The sequence below is a fragment of the Calypte anna genome, chromosome 6 (assembly GCF_003957555.1).
Source record: "Calypte anna isolate BGI_N300 chromosome 6, bCalAnn1_v1.p, whole genome shotgun sequence".
NCBI lineage: Eukaryota > Metazoa > Chordata > Aves > Apodiformes > Trochilidae > Calypte > Calypte anna.
In genome coordinates, this window is record NC_044252.1 from 35,384,534 (window position 1) to 35,401,958 (window position 17,425).

General features: G+C 53.5%; 1 long non-coding RNA gene across 1 annotated transcript; it reads left to right on the forward strand.

The window, feature by feature from the left end:
• Positions 1–2,036: 2,036 nt before the first annotated feature.
• On the forward strand, positions 2,037–9,528 carry LOC115598538. Its single transcript, XR_003987717.1, has 3 exons — positions 2,037–2,115; positions 2,572–2,618; positions 9,442–9,528. It is a non-coding gene; the product is annotated as an uncharacterized LOC115598538 (long non-coding RNA).
• Positions 9,529–17,425: the final 7,897 nt, after the last annotated feature.

Below are 17,425 nucleotides of genomic sequence, written 5' to 3' on the forward strand. Positions count from 1 at the left end.
AAGTGCTGAGTTATAAGGGAATTACTTCTAGGACTAAACGTTTCACTATTCATGTAGTGATGTTGGAATAGTTAGCGTGAGGGTTTTTAGAGATTTTGAAATGGATGGTAATGGAGACAGCAAGATTCCCAAGTGCCCAATTCTAGTACCTTGGTGAAAAGGTATGAGCAAACAGGTAAATAAATCTGAGAAGATGAGTAGAAAAGGGAAGTTATATTTGGGGCAGGTGGGTGTGTGTTGGGTATTGAGGGGAGTAACTTTTAGGACTGTATTTGAGTCTTCACGTAGTGATGCTGGGGTATTTAGCCTGAGGGTTTTTTTTTTTGGGGGGGGGGAGTTGAGGTGGGTGGTATTGGAGATGGAGCAAGCTTCTGCCACTGAGGAGAGGGGAGGGAAACGTGAAGGTCAGCTGTGTAATACGGTGGGTACCTGTCAGCTGATGGATTCCAATAAAAACGAGCCGTGAACCCGCTCAAGGAGGTGCTTGCTTTGTTTTTTGCAGACGTTCAGTTTTAAGGGGAGAGGCCTGACTCGGGCAGCGACTGGAAGAGGGGCGTGGGGGAAGGCTGGAGCTGCACTTGGGTGGCACCGGTGACTGCTGGGGGCGCTGGGGGGGGGGGGGCGGTTAAATGGGTCCTGCCGGGGGCAGGGGGTAACAGGGACGCTGCGGGGCGCTTTTATTTTGGAATTATTTTTTTCCCCCGTCCTTTCTTTGTTTTCTGTTTTTTTTCGGCGCTCGTGGCGCCCCCCCGTGGCGAAAAGCCGGCACTGCAGCAGCAAGGCGCCGGTAGCTCTGCGCATGCGCAGCAGCGGCGGCTGAAGCCGGGCACCCGCCCTTCTTACGGAATCATGGCGGCGCCCTCTCGCTCCACACGGGACGGCTGCGTCCGTCTCTTTCCGCCTCCGCCGCTGTTGGCAGAGCGGGCGGGCAGAGCGCGGAACGCCAGATCGGCAGTCGCTCCGCCGTGGCGCGTCGCCTCCAGGGCGAGGAAAAGGCGCGGGAGGGTTGGGGACGGCGGGAAGATTGGGACGGCGGGGGGTCCTAAGCGGGCACGGAGGGGGAACGCCTCTATGAAGAAATGAAGGCGGTTACGCCCGGGAGCAGCCCATCAGTCCTAAAGGGGCCGTCTCATTGGTGGCTTAGTCCTCCGGCGCATGCGGAGAGGCAACTAGGAGGCGCATGCGCAGATTGGCGAGCATCCGGGCACCTTTGGGGTTCTTTCGGCACTACTGTGCATGTGCAAAAGCCGAGGGGGGGTGGGGAGGAAGATGCCAGTACATGCCGGTGCGCATGCGCGGACGCTGAGCTGCAGTGCGAACTGCAGTACCACTTTTCAGCCACAGGGTGGCAGCACTCACGGCAAACTAAAAGGCGGGAACCACGCGGTTCTGGGAGCCATGGCGGCGGCCGGCGCGGAGCCGTCGTGTCCGCTTCTCCCGCCGCCGTTACTGGAGCCGGTGGGCAGAACGCAATACGCCAGCCCGGCAGGGGGCGCCGGCTGCCGTCGCTCCGCTGCCCCGCCAGCCTCCGGATCGAGGAGAGGGGCGGAAGCGGGGGGTGAGTAAAGGCAGTGCGGTGCCTTTCCGCACCGGTCCTGAGCGTTGCCCTGGGGCCGGCGGAGAATTCCGAGGCTGTGGGGGCGGGGACCTGCAGGGCGGGGAACGAGGGGGTGGAGGGGCGGGCAGGCTAGCAGCCCCGTCCTGTTCGCCGGTCCCACCGGTGCGAGGAACTTGCCGCGCGGGGCTTTGGCGAGGACAAAGGGGCTGGCGGTAGCGGCACCGGGGTGCGAAGGGGAGGGGAAGGGGGTGACAGAGGCGACACGGGGGGTGGGGGGGGTTGTGGAGGGGGTGGAGGAGGAGGCTGTGTAATTCTGTACCTCCGAGAACTGCAGGTAGATGGGTGTCATGCTGGGCGTTGAAGTGCTAAAGAGACACCTTAATAAATATCATGATGTTCAAAGAGGGCTAGTACTGAGTAGCGCCTGCTGAGTTATTTACCTTTGTTCCTCAACCTTGCTAAGCTTCCCATGTTCTCAGAAGCAAGTTTGCCAGGTTCACCCATGCTGGTCTGGAGTTTCCAGGGACTTTGGGATTGAAATAGATATGCCAGGGGAGGTATGACACTCCATTGGATTTGCACCTTTCTGATTTTGGCCATCCATGGTACAGGTGACCTTAGATTCAGCCTTAAGAAATCCATATTATTCTGCTCTTGTCCCCATCTCACTGCTGGAAATTTCTGATGTGCTTTAGTGAACATTTTCTGGTTCTCCGTGGCCTGAGTCTTTCCATAGCCCCAGGGGTCAAACTGCAGCTGTGGGCAGGGGGAGTGGGGAGGGATAGGGGATGGGTTTAGGGTTAGGGTGTGATGTTCTCAGATGGGTTGCAGGTGAGGCTCCTTCATCCCAGGTGGAGACAGTGAAGGAGAGGAGGGGTTTTTCCAGGGGATTGTGAGAAAAAGGTGGGGCAGGACAGTTGCCTAGAAGCCTCGATGTGGGTTTAAGGGCTGAGTCTGTGTGGAGTGAATCAGTGGCTTCTGGATGAGTTGTCTGCAAACGGTTCATCTTCCAGGTTCTAAAACTGAAGATGGCTACAAGCTAAAATGCTACAAAGAGCAGGTGAGTGGTTTACTTTATGAATATCCAGAGTTTTAAAGTGGTCTTGAAGAGTTGATGATAATGTTAGGGCAAAATTATATGAATCCAGACAATTTTTACTTGTGTGGAAAAGCCACGTGTAAATGTTTTGAATTTGGGAGCCGATATTTGAAAAAATGACAGAGCTGCTGAGGGATCGAATGTTTGTGGTTTTAGGTACTAAAGAAAAATGGTAGGCAGATTGTTGGTGGTGCTGTGGGTAGGGTTCCATGTGAGGGTTGGGGCCAGCAAAAGTTTTCACTATTTCAATTTTTTTTTTTTTTCTAAGTCCATTTATATGGAATGTTTCAGCCATATTGATGAGCAGTTGGAGAACCCCTGAGGGGTTGAATATTTGAGGTTTTAGGTACTTAAGTAAAGCTGTAGCCAGATTGTTGGTGGTGCTGTAGGTAGGGTTCCATGTGAGGGTTAGGGCCAGCAAAAGTTTTCAGTGGTCACACTATGGATTTTTTTCTGGGCCCATTTATTAAGAATTTTGGAACCATATTGTGAAACATCTGGAGATCGGCCAAGGGGTTGAATATTTGAGGTTTTTGGTACTAAAGCAAATTTGTAGCCAGATTGTTGGTGGTGCTCTGGGTAGGGTTCCATGTGAGAGTTAGGGCCAGCAAAAGTTTTCAGTGGTCACTCTGTGGATTTGTTTGCCAGGCCAGTTCATATGGAATTTTGGAGCCATACTGATCAGCAGTGGGAGAGCCTGTGAGGGGTGGAATATTTGAGGGTTTTGGTACTAAAGCAAAGTTGTAGCCAGATTGTTGGTGGTGCTGTGGGTAGGGTTCCATGTGAGCATAAAGGCCAGCAAATGTTTAATGTGGTCACTCTTTGTGTTTTTTTCTTCCAGGCCCATTTGTATGGAATTTTGGAGCCATATTGAGATAGAGTTGGATGGATGCTTAGGGGTAGGGGAGAGAGCTGAGTGGGAACCATCAAGGCAGCATGTTTATTTTTCTGCATTCAGCTAGTGTGTGCCAGGCAGGGCAGCTCCATCCTCTGTGTGTGTTCTTTTGTGTAGCTTGTGTAGTTCATCATCTTCTACATCTCAGACCCATGTCCCAGTATTTTTTTTGCAGTCAATGATTGTAGCACACGCCTTGTGCCCTTAGGGTCTTGAACAGCTTTGCTCATCATCACAGCACCAGTCAGGTGCTGCTTCTCTTGCACTGGAACCTGAAAGCACAGCTGAGTCTTCTGACTCACAAGCACCACTCCTGAGCCATGCCTTTTTCTGGGCATACCTTCCTGCTTCCTTTTGTTCTTAGGTCTTAGCAAGGCTTCTTGCACATCCATCCATCTCTCGTTTTCTTGTCTCAGATTGTGATGTTTGATTCTTTCTCTGGGGCTGCCTTAGGGCCTCCTTGCTATTAGGAGGTGAAGTGGAGCAACTCTGGGAATAATGGGACCAACGTGTTGGTTTAAGTCATATCACTTCCAATTGTACAGGTGGGGCTCGAGAGCTGGGATTTGTACTTGTAACTGTAGTTAGAGACTATACACAACGAGACCACCTCGGGTCTCATCAAGCTACCTGGCAGCATCCCGGTGACTTGATTTCCATGGTTGGTTTGGGTTCTTTTCAGGTGCACGAGCTGTGTGCCAGAGGGCAGAGCAGAGCGCTGCGTAAAGGTGCGCGTGGGAGGATGGGGATGACTGTGGGTGCTTCTGACTCAGTTACACTTCTCTGGCTTTTATTTTCTAGGTTTTTCTAGGGGTTATTTTCTAGATGTGAAGCGAGACACTGGCACTGGGGAGGACGCCGGCAAGGTGAGGGGTGTCTGGAGTGCAGAAGCAGCAGTTTTGGGGTGTTGCATTCTGTGGAGGGGTGAGCTGTGCAATGTATCAGTTACCTGGGGTGGCTTCTGTGGGGCCCTGGCTCACAGGGTCGAACCTTTAGCCCCATCTCCATGTGCGGGTCCGTGCACCCTCCCTCCCCTCCCCGCCCCCCCCGGCGCTTCCCACGCTGCGGGTAAGCGCGGGGCTGCGGGATGGGGCGGTCGGTGACACTGCAAAGGTGGGCGGGGGTGTGCACCAAGACAGCACATGCGCCCTGCGCTGCGGACACAGCAGGGGACCGCAGCGGTCCCTGTCGTCGTGTGTGCACTCACACATACATTGGAGCCGAGCTCTTTTTTTTTTCCATTCTGGCCTTGCGACCCTTCCCGGGTGCAGAGTGCGGGTCTGCGGCTGCGGGCACAGCGTGGGCACTGGGGCTGTGCACGGCTGCGGTAGCGCTTTAGGTGCTAGGGAATCGTCACTTCCGGCAGCGTGATGCCGCGCCGCTTCCAGGGTGATGGCGGTGCTGCTTCCGCGCGGTTGCCTCTCGCCAGGTCCGGAGCCGCCGCCTCCCCTCCTGCCGCTTCTGCCACCGCTGTTGGCGAAGCCGGCAGGCAGAGCGCAGAACTCCAGCTCGGCAGGGGCCGCTGGCTTCGGTCTCTCCGACGCGCCGCCCGCCTCCGGGGCGAGGAGAGAGGCGGAAGCGGCGGGGACAGTGAGTAAAGGGGAGGAGGCGCACGCCGCGGGGCCACTCTAGGCCGGTTTTGACCGCTGCCCTGGGGCAAGGAGGAGGGGGGAAGGGGGGAATGCCCCGTTCCGTTCCCGCCTTTTGCTCGCTAGTTCCCTGGGGACAGGAGCGCCTGCCTGGGGCTGGGGGGAGGCGGGGGGGAGGGGAAGTGGAAGGTCCCCGGTTCCCCGAGGCGGGAGTGTGTGTGGGGGTGTGGGGCAGAGGCGGTCTCTTTAGCGCTGCTGGCCAATCAGCATCCCAGGAGGGTGGAGACTGGGGGGGCGGGTCCGAGCAAGGGGTCGGGGAAGCATCGACCAATCAGCGTGTGGGTCGCCACAGGAAATGGGTTGGGTGCAGCAGAGTCTGATCCAATGGAAAGGTTTCTCCTGGCGTCGTGCGGCCAATCAGCGAGTCCCGAAACTTTACAGCAGTGACGACTCAGTGTGAGGGAGCGACGGTGCTGACAGTGAGCTGGGGGTGGGGAAAATGCGGCCGGGGAGGGAGGTATGGGGGGCAGCGCAGGGGTTGGGGGTGGCGGGAATAGCCGGGGGGATCCATGGGCATGGGGAGACCAAGAGGGGATGTGGGGGTGGCAGCAGCTGAAAAGGGTGCGGAATGTTCGGGGAGAGAAAATGGCGTCCGGAGAGGTGTCTCCCGGCACAGCAACGACGACTTGGACGGGGATTTCTTGTCACCGAAAACGCAGCCACACGGGCACGCGTGAGTTGTGGGGCTGGTGAGGCTGGGGGGAGGGAGGGGACAGGAGCAGAAGGGACCAGCATCAGTGTCCAAGAGCAGGGGGGGAGGGCTGTGTGCGTGAGTGTGTAGGTGAGCCCAGGGTGGAGAAAGAATGCAGTAAGGGGAGAGGGGTGAGCACATGGTGGGCAAAGCGTACACAGAGTGTGCATCGCACACGGTGTGTCTGTACTCAAAGGGCGTGGCTACACCCAAAGAGGGGCAGGGTTTTTACACCTGGGAGTATGTCCACAGAGAAGGAGATGGGACCTGTGCCCATGAGAGGGGCGTGTCTGCATGGCAGCGGCTGTGGCTTGTAGCAGCAGAGGGAGATCCAGCTCTGCGATGGACCCCAGGTGGAACAGGTGCTGGGGGAGTGGGGTTTGGGGGGGACAGGACACACACAGACTCCTAGGGACAAGTGGGGACCCACACCTGACCCACAGTCACCTCCCCATTGGACATCTCAGCTGCCTTACAGTCTCCCAACCTGCCCCACACAGACCTCCAGTGCCCCATTGGGCAACCTAACTACCTCAAATGGGCTGCTCAGCTGCCCTATCGTCTCCTAACCTGCCCCACACAGACCCCCAGTGCCCCATAGGGCATCCTCACTGTCCCACATGGGCTCCTCAGCTTTCAATTGGGCATCCCATCTGTTCTGTAGTCCCTCAGTCAGCCCCACAGGGGCCCCAGTGCCTCATATTGTATCCTGATTGCACCACCGAGCATCTCTGCTGCCCGATAGTTCACCACACAGACTCCCCTGTGCATCTCAGGTGCCCTGTAATCCCTTAATCTGCCCTGCAGAGGTGTGCGGATGCCTCATAGGGCACTGTAGCTGACTGACAAAAGCCGCTCAGCTGCCCCCTAGTCCCTGAATTTGCCTTCAAAGTGCCTTCCATTGCCCTATTGTGCCTTTTATCTGCCCTATAATGACCCCTAAGGCCACATGGGACCTTGTAACTTTTTTTTTGTCCTTTCAGTGTGACCCATAAGACCCCTCCCAGTGTTGCATAGATGCTGCTCCCAGTGTTTTACTTGGGTCCCCAAATTGCTACATAGAGACCCACAAAAACTATTTAGGACCCTCACCTTAAAAATGAGCCCCATCCCTCCTGGTGTTTCCCAGCTGATCCATAGCTCCCTCCATCTCTCCCATACGGACTCCTAGTGCCCTGTAGACACCTCAGGCCGACTCATAGGGTGTCCTAGCTGCTCTTTAGTGCCCTCCACCTGTCCCGTAGGAACCCTAAGTGCCCCATAGCACCCCTCAGCTACCACATAGCAGCACCTAAATGCTCCATAGGGCCCCCCGGTGCCCCATAGGAACCCCCAACTCTCCTATAATGCCTCATAACACCCCATAGCACACTCTCTCTGCCCCAACTGTGCTGCTCTCGAGTGCCTTACCAGGGTTCCACTGCCCCACAGGGCACCTAAAATACGCAGCAGGGCTCACCACCTGCCCTCTAAGTCTCCCAGTGCCCCATGGGGCCTCCTTACTGCCCCCTGTGGGTCCCCTGACACCTCATGGAGACTCTCAGGTCCCCATACAGCTCCTCCCAGGGCCAGTAGGGTCCTTGCTGGCCTCACGTGGCCCTCAAGTGCCTGATAGGGCCTGTGATCCCATAGGGCCCCCAGTGCCCCATGGGGCTCCAAATAGCACCCAATAAGCATCTGTTGTTGCCCCACAGAACCCCCCCACATACCCCATACTACTACTGCATGCCCTGTGGTGAACCCCAGTGCCCCATAGGGTCTCCTGATTACCCCACAGAGCCCCACACCTGTCCCATGTGGTCTCCATTTCATAAGGACATGCATTATCTCTACTTCCCTATAGGGCCTCTTGACTGCACAGTAGAGCCCTTAAGTGTCCTATGGCACCCCCCAGCTGCTCCATAGCAACTCATAATTACCTTGAAGAGACCTATAACAGCCCCATAGAGTTTCTTAATTTCCCATTGAGCTCTCCACCTGGGGGAGCTCAATGTTCTACAAGGTCCTGAAAACCCCATTGGAGGCTCCAGTGTCCCGTAGGGCCCCTCAACACCTACATACTACCCTCCAGTGCCTGATAGTGCCTTCTAACTGCCCTGTAGAAATTCTCTGCCCCCAAAGGAACACCCAACAAGCCTGTAGTGAGCCTCAGGGCCACTGTGACTTTCTCCTCCAAGGGCCCTTAGACCCTCAAAGTGCTCCATAGGGCCACCTAAGTTTCCTACATGGTTCTAATGGCCCCATAGTGCCCCGGACCTGCCTCACAGGGGCCTGCAGTGCCCTATGAGGGCCCCAAAAAGCCCTATAGCAACCATTGAATGTCCCATAGAGCCACCCAGTTGCCCTATAGGGAACCCTAGTGCCCTCTAGAGCCCTCAGTGCCACACAGAGCCTCATGTTGCCCCATGTAGCCATCTACCTGCCCCATAGGGACCCTAATACACCATGCACCATCTACCTGCTCCATAGAGACCCTTGAATACCCTATAGGGGCTTTCTCTGTGCCCTGGAAGAACCCCAGTGCTCCATAGGACCCCCTAGTTTCCCCATACTACAGGATGCCCACCTGCCCCACAAGGATATGCAGTTTATCTTGCAGTCCCACTCAGTTTCCTCTTGGTCTCTTCCCCACCTTTCCCAGTCCCAATTCCCTCAGTTTGGCAGTTCCTCGCAGCTATCCCCCAGAGTTAGGGAGAGCCCTCTGTGTTGTAGTCCTTCCCAGTCCCAATTTCCTTCAATCTCCATTTCCCTCTCCACCTTTCCTAGTTCTTGATAATGTGTTGTAATGGGAGAGGGCTGGGGCATTGGGAGGGGGCATTATGGGATACTGGTTTATACTGGGGGGCACTGGGAGGGCCCCTTAAGTGAGGGTGGAGGATAAAGGTACTTGGGAGGTGCTGCGGAGCAGGGAAAGACCCCTGGCTGGCAGTTGTGGGGTGGTTTGGGGAAGGGGCAGTCTGTGGGGCACTAGGAGGGGGACTCTAAAATGAGGGAGGGTCGGGGTGGGGCAGTTGTGGGTTGCTGTGGGGCAGGAGATGACCCTTAGGTAGTGTGGGGGGTGACTATGGGGCAATGGGGAGCTGGGGGATACTTAGGGGTCTCTGTGGGGTGAGGCATGGGTTGAAGGACACTTATACTCAGTGGGGTTCTGGGGCTGAGGGGCACTTGGGTTGTGTCAGCCTCATTTGTTGATCATTGTGGGAAAGAGGGGGATCCCTGATCATTTTTTCTGTCCCCCAGAACTGCCCCACAGCTTTCCAGGGGACCTGGCCTGCCTGACCAGGTGCTACTCCAGGCTCCAGTGAGCGTGACCCACAACTGCCTGCCTGTCCCATAGATATAGCTGTGCCCCATAGAGTTCATCATGTACGCTTGTTGGCCCCTCCCTATGAAGTCATCACTTTATGCCTGGTGACATCACTGCCCTTTTCCTAGGGCCAGGCTATGTAGTCTAGGTTTTTTTAGAACGCAGTAGATTTTGAAGGATAAATCTAAGTAGAAGTATCTTTAACAAATAAAAAAAAAAATCTTAATTGTGTGTCCTTATAGAACAGCAGAGGAGCAGGCTTGCGTGGGATAGAGGAGTGCTGTAGATTCCCTGGCACTCACTGACCCTGAAGAAGAACAAAGAGCTGTAAATAACTTAAAGAATTTGCTATCTGGACGATGTTATGTCCTGGAACCTGGCGCCTCTGGTGGGAATGGGTAGATAAGGTTTTTTATGTTTGTAGGAAGAGCACTTTGAGGTGTGAATTGTAGATCAATAGATATTGGGATAGTATATGTCTTGTGAGCCACACCATCAACAATTCTGATTGTGCACAGCTATTGGAGTCTGTTTCTTAATGTCTTCAATCATGTCCTAATTAAAAAAGACTTGAAAATGTAATGAAGGGAAAGCTTGTGTTGGTAGAGTGAAAAAGAGAAAGATCCTGACAGGATTAACTCCTGTAAGGAGAGGAGATCAGGGCAAGCTGTTTGTGTGAATTTACTTAAAACCTGTAATATATGTTAATGAATTTGTATTCATAACCAGTAAAATTCAGGGTTAAACTGAGAAAGAAGTGAACAAAGCAGCTGAGACGTCATTTTCCACTAGAACAATGTGACCAATACAAGGTCCTACCGGGATTAACTTCTACCTTGGAGATAATTAAAAGTGTAAGTCTTGTTCTTAAAACAAGACACTGCCAAGGCCATTTAGGCGCCAGCTGGGCACCAAAGAATGTGAACATCTGCACAAGAAGAACATAAAGATGTCGCCACCAACAGATAAGAAGAAAGTTATGGCTAGGGTCTGATATCGCCTTATAACAATATAACGAAGTCAGCAAGAATTGAGAATGTAACGATGTACTTTTACTGTATAAATACCCTAACCCTTTCCCTTACCCCTCGGAACTCTTTGTCCAGCGTGAGCTGGGAGTTCCCCAGATCCGAAAATAAATACCTTTGCTGCTTAAAGGCTCAAAACTCTGCCTCTAAACAGTTTTGTTGGCCTTTTTGGGCTTTAAGAGGAAAAAATGTAAAAGAGAAATAAAATAAAAAATAAAACCAACCAAAACCAGATGTAACTCTGATGGCTACGTGGGCATGAAAATGAGAAATAGAACAGGAGGAGTTCACCTGAGACTGGAGATGTGTAAGATGAGAAGTAAAGTTTTGTGTTTCAGCAGTATCAAAATTAGTTCCCCTTCTCCAGCCTCCATGCGATGCCCCATCCCAGACGCATCATGTCCCCACGCCCCCTCTAGTCTCGTCCCCGTCCCCCAAGTGTGTCTCTGCACCTCAGCCCGTTTCGTGCCTTGGTCCCGGGCTCCTCGTACTTGCCCTGTGCCCACCCGAGTGTCTCCCGCCCCCTGATCTGGGCCACACTCCTGTGCATGGCTCTGCCTGCCCTGTGTGTGGCCACGCCTCTGAGCTTGACCACACCCCTGTGTGTGGCTCTGCCCCCTACTCTGAGCCTGACCACGCCCTCATGCAGCTCTCCGCCCACCTCACTCTTGTCACAGTCCCCTGACCGTGGCCCCGCTCTCCCACACGTGTCTCCACCCCCTTGCCTTTGCCGCGCCCCATCTGTGACTCCACCCCCTCCGTGTTTTGCCCCAGCCTCCCATTTGGGGCTGCATCCCCCTCCCTTTGTTTCCCCGCCCTTCAGGGTTGGCTTTGCCCACACCGTGCTTGGCCCCTCCATGGGGGAGGGGCTCAGCAAGTGTTGTGGGGAGGGGGGGGTGACAGGGGAAAAAGAAGGGGTGGAGCCTCGGTTCCTGCTGCAGGGAGCCAAGAATTAGGGGGGGAAGACGACCACCCAGAACGGCCCTGCTCCTGCTTGCTGGTTCCTGCTTGCACGGTGTGGGCAGTGGTGCTGGGCTGGGAGGTGAGAGGTACCTGCCTCCCTGGGGGTGATGTGCTGTGCAGGGCTGGTGGTTGCAACCCAACCGGTCTTGCCCTCCTTTCTCTTGTCCTCAGAGTGCCCCAGGAGGTGTTGGCAGACCCTGGGGACTGAGCTCCCAGCTGTGGCAGGAGCAGGGGATGATGTTCTCTGAAGGGCTCCAGCTGGGGCTGGGGTAGCCCAGTTGTGGCCAGTCAGGTTGATGAGGGGGCTTTCCCAAGGGACTGTGGGAAGGGCAGTGGGGCGGGGCCCAGGGTATATAGGCCTCCACCTCTACTCTGGGCCTCAGTCTGCTCAGGGGCTGTGTTGTGCTTGGAGCTCTGCTGAGCAAGAGGAGCAGGGGTGGGTGCTTCCGGCCAGTCCAGTGGTTGTTTGTCTTGGTATTTTTTTTGGTTCCCCAAGTGATAACATCTGTAGTGTTCAACGCTGGAATGGGAAGGTAAGTGGAACACTCAGGGGGTCTTTGGAGGAGTTCAGTTTTTACTGATGTGGGACTTGCTGGTGTTACTGTTGGTTGGAATTTTTTTATGGCACTTGGTGAAGAGGACCCCTTTGGCTACAGGAACATCCCAGCCCTGTGATGTGGCTTTCCTTGTTCACCATGGCTTCAGGTGCACATCCCTCTGAAAGATAAGTGGAACCAGGTGTGGGAAAGGGCTGGGAAGGGAGGGGGAAGGTTGAGAATTGCAGGGAGGGGTTTGGAAGCTAGTGTAGGGGAGAGGGCTGGCAAGGAACAGCCCCCTTTGGTCAGGTGAAGGGACCAGATTAGATTCCAACACGATGTGAACGTGGGCAGGGCAGCTCCAGCCTTTGTGTGTGGTGGTGTGTAGTTTCTGATTCTGTCTTTATCTCAGAGCTTTCTATGGCCTTGATGTCTTCGTTGTGCTTACAGAGCAGGTCTTGCACCTTGGGCACCATCCCTAGGCTCTGAAACACCTTATCAACACATTCAGTGATGCTTTGTCTTGCATAACAAATTCACAACATGAAACAGTCTTGTGTATCATAGCTTTCTCAAAGGTTGTCTTCTGACATGTTCTTCCTAACTGCATCAATATCTCTAATTGTGGATTTTCTTAAACTGGGACTGGTTCCCTTTATTCTTAGGCCTTGAATCCAGGCTTCTCATTTACCTGTCATCTAAGCTTAGAAAGCAGCTTCTTTTAAAAGGCGGTGCTCTTCGACACTCTTGGGGCCGCAATGGAGCCGCCATGCATCACTGTTGCATCCCTGGATGTCTTCTAGCCCAGCTATCTTGGATCCTGGAATCATTCATCTTCCTGTGAGTTTCTTCTTGAGGTCGAGTCTTGTTGTTTGCAGTGTTGTGTATTGGGTTGGCCTCAGCATTGAGAGTTTGATTTGGAGCTGCCCTGCCCCCATGATAGGTCAAGGGCCCTTGGAAGAGTCTCAGTGGAATTCTCCATGTGTTGAGCACAGTTCCATAGAGCGAAGGTTGGTGGGCTGCAGGAGCAGTTATTTCTCAGGTGTTGTATTGCCATGGAAGGCATTGGCATCCTCTTTTTGTTTTCCAGGTGCCCTCCGAACCTCATCTTGGCACCCCACAAGGACGGCAGTCAGATGGGAGAAGGGCCAAGGTAAAGGAGCAAGCAGGAGGTGGACATAATAGTGGGCTGCCTGTTGTTTTAGGCCAAACCTTGGCATGTGCTTTTTACTTTGACTTTTGCAGGTGCCACACAAAGCCATGTGTTGAGGAGCAGTTCGAGAAGGTGAGATGGTTGCGGGCAGGCTCATCCAGAGATTTTACGTCGACTCGGTTAAGTGTTTCCCTTTGTTTTTGCAGGCGCTGCGCGTGTCACCTTTGGAGGGGGAAGAGCGGTGGAGGTGAGACAGGGTGGTAAAGAGAAGGCTTGATCTCGCAAGCAGAGCAGTAATTTTGTGTCTCCTGGTATTTCAGGTGCCAGAAGCGATGGTGGCCATAACGTGTGGAAGGAGGAGGTGAGCAGGGCAAGATGGAGGTTATGGGGAGCTTGTGGAAGAGGTTGGCACTTAGCTGACATCCTTAGCTGACATGCCTTTCTGGTGGCACTGCCGTTTGTTATTGCAGATGGCGAGGAGGAACTTTGTGGTTTTGGGAAGGTCCCCGTCAGCCGATGCAGGTTACTTTTCTGTCCAGTGCTTCAGAGCCCCAGCTGTTTGAAAGGTTAGATGGTTGGAGAGGGTCTGTGTAGAGTGGTCAAGGTTAGGAATCGCAGGGTCGGGTTTTAAAGTCACTGTAGGAGAGCGGGCTGTCCAGAAGTGGTCCCCTTTGGGTGGTTGATGGGAGCCTGTCCCTCCCTGGCATGATGCTAGCAAGTTCCAGGAACTGAATGAGCATTGGAGGTGAGGTGGTAGTGCAGGGCTTGTGGACCTGGTGTCTTCTCTCAAGCAGAACAATAGTTTTGTGCCTTTTAGGTGCCCTGAATGACGATGCCTATCAGCGTCCGCCTCTGGAAAGGGTGGGTGAGTTGGACCCTGCAGGTCTCTTCTGTGAAGCTGGGTCATTTGCAAGAGGATGGGGCTGGCCAATGTTGGACTTATTGTGGAATATTCTGGTAGGTGTTTTGCTGTTGTGGTTACGTGTGGGGGGGGTTGATTCGTTTGTTTTCTTTTTGTGGTGTGGTTTTTTTTTTTAAATGCAGGCAGTGAAGGGGAACCTTGCAAGTTGAGGATTATGCCGAGCCGCTCCTGTTTTTTTTCCTGGCTAACATGGCTTTGGAGTGCAAGCCCTGTGAAAGATAAGTTGAGGGCCCGAGGGGGCCGGGGAGGGGCTGAGTAGAGGAGTTGAGGTTGGGAATTGCAGGTGGTGTTTTGAAGTTAGGGTAGGGGAGAGGGCTGTCTGGGAGCAACCCCCTTTGGGAGGGTGAAGGGAACAGGTTACTTTCCAGTATGATTCCAGCATGGGCAGGGCAGCTCCAGCCTCGGTGTGTGGGGTTATGATGTGTTTTGTGTTGTCCATCTTTGTTGTCTTAGAGCTTCCTCAGGCCTTGATGGTCCTCTGTGTCCTCACAGAGCAAGTCCGGCATCTTGGGCATCATCCCTGGAAAGTCCTTCCTGATCAGCACAGTGCTAATCAGCAGCACTGATTATTCCACACGACAAGTCTAAATTGCAGATCGGTCTCTTGACTTGGAAGTTTCTTCATGCTCATCTTCTGCAATGTCATCCTCAATTGCATTGTCATCTGATCTCTGTCCATCCAGTTTCCCTGAGCGGGACTCATTCCCCGCATCCTTGCGTCCTCAGGTCTTGAAGGCGGCTTCTCGGGCATCCACCGCTGCGTTCCCTCGCTTTTCAGAGGCATCTCTGTAGGTCTTATTGCCCAAAAGTCTTGGATTCCAAACTCCCTCATCTTGCTGCGAGTTTTATCTTGAGGTTGAGCCTTGTGACTCACATGGCTGTGTCTTGGGTCAGTCTGTGCATGTGAGTGTTTGGCTTGGAGCTGCCCTGCCTGCTGTGTAGGATCAGGGGCCATGAGAAGTGCCACAACCTGACCGACTTGGTGCTGAGCAGCTTTTCCGGTGATTTGCATAATCCTGTTTTTTCAGATCCCACGTGTCAGAGACCAGCAAGAAACAGATGGAGGAGGAGAGGAGGCTGCCCTCTGAAGGTTGGTCAGGGTGTGGAGTTGGTGGGAAGGTGCCTCCCTTGGCTACCTGACCACATTGTGATTTATTGTCATTTTGAAGGCAGAAGCAGCAAGCAAAGCGGGATACAGGCACCAGAGGTGGCTGTGGCAAGGTGAGCAAAGGCTGGTTAGCTGAAGGAGCTGTAATTTCTCAGGTGTTGTATTATTGGTTGGTCACGAGCATCCCTTGTTGTTTGTGGTTTTTTTCAGGTGCCCTCCTAACCTCATTTTGGCACCCCAAAGAGATGGCAGGCACATGTGTGAGAGGCTGAGGTAAAGGAGCAGAAGATGGACATGACAGGGGCCTGGTTGCTGTTGGGGGCAATATCTCAGAGTGTACTTTTGCTTTGACTTTTGGAGGTGTCACACACAGTGCTGGAGTGACAAGCCATGTCTTGAGGAACAGTTAGAGAAGATGAGATGTCTGTGGGCTGGGCCAGCCCTGTATTTTACATCAAGTCACTTAAATGTTTCTTTTTGTTTTTGCAGGCGCTGTGCGTGCCACCTTTGGAACCGGATGAGCGTGGAAGTTGAGTTGGTAGCGAGGGGTTCATGGGGCTGGTGACTTCTGATCAGCAGAACAGGAACCCTTTCTCTTGGTGTTTCAGGTGCCCCAAGCAATGGTGGTGCTAGCGTGCACCTCTAGATTGAGAAGGTGCGTGTTATACCATGAGGCTCCCTTGAGGAGGTGAGTGCAGCAGTAGTGTGCGTTGGCTCTAGGTGGGACTTGTGCCAGCGCTGTTTGTGATCTGTGGGTTGTGTTTTTTCCTTTTTTACGTATAGGGGATGAAGAGGAACCGTCTGACTGGAAGCACATCCCAGTCAAACAATGTGGTTTTCATTACTGACCATGGCTTTGTGCTGCTGTCGCTCTTGAAGATAAGATGAGGCCCCAGGGGTGTGTGGGGAGGGGCTGAGTAGAGGAATTGAGGTTGGGAATTGCAGGTGGTGTTTTGAAGTTAGGGTAGGGGAGAGGGCTGTCTGGGAGCAACCCCCTTTGGGAGGGTGAAGGGAACAGGTTACTTTCCAGTATGATTCCAGCATGGGCAGGGCAGCTCCAGCCTCGGTGTGTGGGGTTATGATGTGTTTTGTGTTGTCCATCTTTGTTGTCTTAGAGCTTCCTCAGGCCTTGATGGTCCTCTGTGTCCTCACAGAGCAAGTCCGGCATCTTGGGCGTCATCCCTGGAAAGTCCTTCCTGATCAGCACAGTGCTAATCAGCAGTGTGTTATTCCACACGACAAGCCTAATTTGCAGATCGGTCTCTTGACTTGGAAGTTTCTTCATGCTCATCTTCTGCAATGTCATCCTCAATTGCATTGTCATCTGATCTCTGTCCATCCAGTTTCCCTGAGCGGGACTCATTCCCCGCATCCTTGCGTCCTCAGGTCTTGAAGGCGGCTTCTCGGGCATCCACCGCTGCGTTCCCTCGCTTTTCAGAGGCATCTCTTTAGGTCTTATTGCCCAAAAGTCTTAGATTCCAAACTCCCTCATCTTGCTGCGAGTTTTATCTTGAGGTTGAGCCTTGTGACTCACATGGCTGTGTCTTGGGTCAGTCTGTGCATGTGAGTGTTTGGCTTGGAGCTGCCCTGCCTGCTGTGTAGGATCAGGGGCCATGAGAAGTGCCACAACCTGACCGACTTGGTGCTGAGCAGCTTTCCGGTGATTTGCATAATCCTGTTTTTCAGATCCCACGTGTCAGAGACCAGCAAGAAACAGATGGAGGAGGAGAGGAGGCTGCCCTCTGAAGGTTGGTCAGGGTGTGGAGTTGGTGGGAAGGTGCCTCCCTTGGCTACCTGACCACATTGTGATTTATTGTCATTTTGAAGGCAGAAGCAGCAAGCAAAGCGGGATACAGGCACCGGAGGTGGCTGTGGCAAGGTGAGCAAAGGCTGGTTAGCTGAAGGAGCTGTAATTTCTCAGGTGTTGTATTATTGGTTGGTCACGAGCATCCCTTGTTGTTTGTGATTTTTTTCAGGTGCCCTCCTAACCTCATTTTGCACCCCAAAGAGATGGCAGGCAGATGGGTGAGAGGCTGAGGTAAAGGAGCAGAAGATGGACATGACAGGGGCCTGGTTGCTGTTGGGGGCAATATCTCAGAGTGTACTTTTGCTTTGACTTTTGGAGGTGTCACACACAGTGCTGGAGTGACAAGCCATGTCTTGAGGAACAGTTAGAGAAGGTGAGATGTAGGTGGGCTGGATCAGCCATGTGTTAACATCAACTCTGTTAAACATTTCCCTTATTTTTCAGGTGCTGCGTGTGCCACCTTTGGAGGCGGAAGAGCGGTGGAGGTGAGAGAGAAGGTAACGAGGAGGCTTGATCTCGCAGGCAGAGCAGTAATCTTGTGTCTCCTGGTATTTCAGGTGCCAGAAGGGATGGTGGCCATAACATGTGGAAGGAGGAGGTGAGCAGGGCAAGACGGAGGTTATGAGGAGCTTGTGGAAGAGGTTGGCATTTCACTGACGTCCTATTTCTGGTGGCACTGCCGTTTGTTATTGCAGATGGCGAGGAGGAA